Genomic DNA, 6326 nt, shown 5'->3' with positions numbered 1-6326 from the left:
TTGATCACTTTAATTTAAGAATATCAAATTTAAATTTCAGAAATAATAACTGTTCTCCAAAATACCTTCCTAAAGAGAGCGCCAAAAGATCAGGTCAAGGCCCACCATGAAGTCCTTTGCATATAAGTTAATTTTGTAAGATAGCGGTTCCTCAAACAAATGAATCAAAATTAATCAAATCACCACTGATTGACTCACGGTGAGTAAGAGAGCCCAGTGGTGACCTGACGTCCCCAGGACAGCTGCCCACTTTGCTGGTTGTAAACCAACAAGGTTGCTTTCTGGCAAGGCAAGATCGATATCAAATGTCAGTCCGTTAAGTATCGAGCTAATGCAAAGAGGCTAGCTTATTTTAATATAAAGACTGAAAGCAGGGGGAAACAGCTAGCCTGTAGCTGTTCAAAGTTATAAAATCTGCCTAACATTAAGCTTGCAACAACCTAATGTATTCACGCAACGTCCACAGAATGGACACACAGTAAGAACGGGAATGCCTCTCTGATGCATTCCTCTCATGCATTATTCCAAGACAGTTTTCTACACTGCTAGCCTTATAATCACACCGGTTAGCTTTAAAGCTACTTTTCCTGTGTGGCTTTTTTAAATGTAATACCAGATATAAAGATGTATAGCTCTTTTTTGATAAGCTGAATTAATTATACAAGTGTAAATATTGGATTTTATTTATATGTAAATGGCCATGAATGTGCAATCATTTTGCCACAGGTTTGTTACACTTGCTGGTAGGTGGATTTTTAAACTTTAGACAAAGCAAGACTAGCTGTTTCCCCCTGCGTTCAGTCTCCTTGCTACAGCTTCATACACAAAAGACGGACTAAGAGCAGGATTGATTTTCTCATCAAACTCTTGACATGAAAGTGAAAAGTGTATGAGTCAAATTGCCTTTAAACAAAATCAACTTTTAAAACACACTTTTATTGTCCTAGTTGCCACTTTTAAAACATGTGTACTATTAGTTGCACTCAGCTGTAGTTTTATACGTCATCTCTTAACCCCAAATGTGAGCCTATGAACCATGAGCCACTCCTGTGAAACTTTGTCTTAGATGTGGCCGTAGAGGGTCAGGTACTTGAACCTTTTATCTTTGAGAAATGACAGCCACATGTCACACTGATTTATGCGTGTACTATAACTTTCAGGCTCACCAGACACCAAACTGACTCTCCTGAAAGTCTCCATCATTGACCTAAAACGTCCCTTTGAACCGTGCCTGACAGGTCAGGTCTCAGCCTGCTGGTCATAATGGCCAAGGTCAAGTGAAACAGTTGTCTGCAGTCATCTGGAAGTGGAGCCTCTGGGCGGTAAACACTGTCTGCCTGCAGTCAATATGTGCAGCTCTTCCCACGCCACATCATTGTCAACTCAAGACAACATACATTGGTCCGAGATGCACATTACTGTCTGAGAGAATTAAGTGTAGTCCAACTGAAATGCAAAAGTTAACTCCTGATTAAAACTATAGAAGCTATCTGTGCTATATTCTCTTTCTGTCATGTAACCTGATCGTGCTTTGCATAATATCCAAATCATGGAACTCATATGGATGCAGTGACAACAATGCACCTTTATTTTTGGCTTGTTTTTCTGGTAATCAATGGTCAAACTAATGTAGACTGCAGCCATTTGCCACGCTCGGCAAAATGTAAGTCGTCTGTGGAGCTTTTGCTGGGCTAAGACATTGAAGGTTGGGAGTTTTCCAGCTCATCAGGCTTCAGCTGAGTTAATGAACCCTCATGGCCCAACCCCCGTGCTCTGGTCTGAGCATTACTCACAGGCTAAGCAGGGGAAAAAGAAGCTGCCAGTGTTGCTACGCCTCAGCAAGCCACTACACACACACAGATCATGACAGGTCACAGAGGTCTACGCAACATCTGCTGATCCCGTGTGATATCTCAGGAGAGTTCAATCAGGCTTCGCTGTGATATGGATAAACAAACACAAATGTGCTGGGACATAATTCAATTACTTTTCCTCCCCCATGAACATTGAAGATGAGGGGTGGCTGCCCCTAGTCATGTTTGTGTGTTTGTTTGAGCTGTAAAGTCAACTGATGTCATCTCGCTGAGGATTCTCTGGCCCAGATTCAACCAACTCACGTTGATTTCCAGAAGTGTACAACATGCCAATCACAATATCATTTCAATTCATCAAAACATTCTTTATTGGAGTCTCTAAGTGCATATATGCAACCCAGCAAATAAACTACCATGGGAATTACAATTAAAAAGGAAATGAATTACTGATACATGTTGAGAATATTTCTTAAGGGGCTTTGTTGATGTAACAGGGAAAGGTAAGACAGGTCTAGCTTAGAGTCATTTAGCTGACCCCATAAGTGTCAGGAAGACAACAATAGACTGATTAGTTAGAGACAGTAGCTCAGGCAGATATTAGTGTTCTCTGGGAATCTTACAAGGTTGAGCCCTACAAGAATGTTTACAAGAACTAACTGGCTCCACAGATTAGAGTACAACTCATGGATAGTGATAGCTTCCAATATGACGAAGCACTGGAGTCTAAACATCAGATAGATAGTTGTTCTAAGTGAGAGATGACCTAATAGGGAAACCTACTGGCACTAGGGGGAAGACAGAAACATAAAAGGGACCAAAAGATGTTATCCTTCAGATTTGGTGCTGGCATTTGACGTGTTCACATGTTGTTTGCTGGCACTGTATGTTCTCGGCCGGGCTCAAAATACCATGCTATGTTAAGTCTTCATCAGTCCGAAACTTCTTCACAACTGAACAAAAAGAACAAAATAATATTTAGCTTAGCTGATGTCTAGCTTAGCTTAGCATAAACACAAATCTGCCTACAAACACCACCAAAGTCCACTAATTAACGTTACAACTCATTTGTTTAATCCGTACAAGAAAACAAGTGTAAAACTTGCAATTTGTAGGGGGTTATGTGTGGGTCAATTTCATGTCCTGGGGCAGTGACTTCCTCTCATCACCAGAAGTTTTCCTCAACCCTCCCAACAAAAAGTCCCCACATAACCCTGCTTTTCCATGAATGTTGAGCTATTCTTTTAAAGTCCTGCAGACGCCATAGAAAAATAAAAAAAAATTCCAGATTTTCTTACAATTCGCAGATTTTCAGTTTACTGTAAATTTGATTTTCATCTTTCATATACCTGGGAAGTGTGTGTGTGGGGGGGGGTTGGGATAAGAGGACAGGCTAACAGGTAAAGACAACGTATGTATTGTAAGTGTCCGTAAACCAGACAGCATTCTCGTGCTTTACACTGAAAATGCCTGTTAAAGGATTTGGTTCAGTTTGTACTTTATGGTCTTTAATTGCAGACCAAGACAAGTAAAGTAAAGAGAGACAGTTTGCATCTGTCAAAACTGGGATCGACTTTATACATTTTTGAATTTGGCTTCTGTTAAATGAACATGATGTACAAGCATGAGCCCATGTCCACTACAGGACTTTACAAGACTTCAACTCACCAATGGACTTATGAAGTTGGGAGATCATCCATGTACTTCCTGTAAAAACCTGCAATAACTGTTTTTTCCTCTTTCTTTTTTGCCTCTTGGGAACAGCAGAAACAAGCTGTGACACAACACTGACATATTATCACCTTAAAAGTTTACAGACCAAACATATTTTGAAGTGATAATTCTCTGTGGGTTTATTACTATGAGTGACTCCTTTCAACTTACCTTTATTATAAAAATATTTATTGTAGCAGCTTTAAATTATAATAGGATAAAAGTGCCAATATGGGTATTTGAGGGCTTATGTGAAAAGGTGTTGAGCATACATTTTATATGTATAGCTACAGCGCATACATAACATAATACACTACCTTACATACTATCAAAGCAAACACACTCAGAACAGTTTAAGATACACTTCAAAATGTGCAATATAATATTAAGTTGCTTGCAAACATTAACTGCACTTAGCTACAAAGGAGAACACATGCTGCACTACTCACCATACCATTATAGTGCACTACATGCAGCATTGTTTTATATAAAACACCCACCAGAAATATGACATGTATTATTTAAACTATTATTAATTCATGGTAAATTCCATTGGTGATAAACATGTGTCTTTGAAGAGCACCATAAAAACTGCATGTAGAGAGATTAAAGCATAAACTTAAGGAAATACAGTACCAACGGATCCACTTAGAGCTTGGCAACAGTGAACATTTCCAGTTATACAGTGTTGATTGCTTGGCCTAGATACAACAATATGGATTATTCTCATCCTCACCTCTCCCAGTGATGTGATGCATCATTGGGCAAAGGGTTTCCAAGTTCACCGGTTTCCGTAAATTGTGTTGCAGCAGAAATTCAGTGTTACAATGCTGTCATGCTGAGAGATTTCCATAAAACTACCACTAGGTCTGTGATTCAATTATGCTCTGGTCTTTAGTTTGCACTTACCACAGAATAAAATAAAGGAAAAACAGCAAGGAGATTTACAGATTTCATGGAGATTTTGAAGAAATTCCAGTTTCTTGCACCAGTGCTTCTATTTGAGCAGAAGAAAATGATAGAAAATGCATTATTAACCCATCACTGAAGCAAAGAAGCTCTGGATTGATTAGAAGTAATTACTTGACTGCAGACCAAAAAAAACCTAAATGAGATCTGGACTGAAAGCTGCTGGCCATTTACACAACACTAAGGAGCATGGAAATCTCAGCCTGCAGTCCGTGGGAGTAGCTAAGCAACTGTGCAGAAAGAACGCCTTTAGAAATCTGTCTACATTTCTTTGTAGGCTGCAGATTACAACTGGATTGGTTTTAAACGTCCAACAAGGCGTTGGAAGAGCTCCCTGACGGAGTTGTGATAGGAAATAAGTGGCCTTACAGTATGCTATGTCAGAAAACATTAGCTTACATGCAGACTGATGTTTAAATACTGATGCTATTCAAGGATTTGTGGGAGGAAAAAGTCTTATTTGCTTTCAGTGATCTGGTTCATCCCACAATTGCTTGATTATGGTATTGTCCAGTCAAATCATGAATGCCATTCATTGGTATTTTAGGAAAAGATGTCATGACAAGAACATAAGCTTGAGAGAGGAAATCAAAGCGAGCTAAATCTTTCATAAACAATATAAATAGTGTTCTCCATATTTCAACCTAAGTTATTATTCTTCAGTCTTAATTCTGTGCTAACAGATCAGTGATAGAAATATGCAACACCCACTGGTTAAGAAATATTGTTTAGATTAAACCTTACTGTAGAGTAAAGAGCAAGCTGATATTGTTGAAACTAACTGTAACCATTAAATTTGAAATCCTGATTTTCTTTCTACTTGGGATCAGCAGAAACAAGTTGTGGACTCAACACTGACATATTATCACCTTAAAAGTTATTATACAGCCAGTCTGTGGCTGTTCATGATTCTAAACTCAAATGGGTAATTTACACCTCAACAACAACAAAAAAACCCTCATATGAACTACATATGAACAATGCTCACATTGTGGATGTATTTTATTTTATTTAAGAATGACATTTCTGCAGTGTGTGATGTTGATCCTAGTCATCATGGTATAAGCCATTTTATGTTTCCGTTGTTATAGGTCATTTACAAAATGACCATAGTTTCATTAAAGGAACTGGCTAGCATGTTGTAGGTTAGGTAGGTTACCCTATAATAATTAAGAAATCACACACACATCAGAAATGCTCAAGCTGGCAAATGTTTGTTTTTTTGTTTTTATGATAACAACCAATCGAATGATAACAATATAATTGATTCTATATTAATGTAATATTGTCTGCTATGTAGCAGAAGGGAGTTACAAAACACAATTTCACTCTATAACATGTCATATTGTGACAAACAACCTACCTACCTAGCTAACCCAGATGGATCCAATCAACATGACAGTACATGGACTGTTTACAGTGGCATTTAGTCCTGACTACAACAAGAAAATAAAAGCATCAGCATTAAAAACTTTCGCTATAACTTGGAGGAGTTGTTTTCCAAGGTGGAGCCCAACAAAAATATTTGTGACTAAAGCTTGATTGACTTTTTTCAGCAGCTAGTGACTGTCTGTCTGCCTTTGGTTTGGTGCTGTGTCAATATAGGAAAAGCTTTTTCAGGTTTCCTGTCCAGAAATCATGCATGCATGTCAAATTCCACAAAGGTTTTCTCAATAGCATCGTTTTTTGGTTGAATTAATTGCCTTCTGTAAAAATACAACATATTATTATTACCCTCATTCACTGTCAGAGGCACCACAGGAAATACTCCTGGTCTTATATAACCCTCAATTTAGTTAAATTTCATTCACATCTACCATAGTCCACGTGACC

This window comes from Micropterus salmoides, unplaced genomic scaffold, assembly GCF_014851395.1.
Source record: "Micropterus salmoides isolate LMB-PRFRI ecotype aquatic unplaced genomic scaffold, ASM1485139v1 Ms_hic_scaffold_13, whole genome shotgun sequence".
In the NCBI taxonomy this organism is placed as follows: Eukaryota; Metazoa; Chordata; class Actinopteri; order Centrarchiformes; family Centrarchidae; genus Micropterus; species Micropterus salmoides.
Note: the sequence above shows the minus strand (reverse complement) of the source record.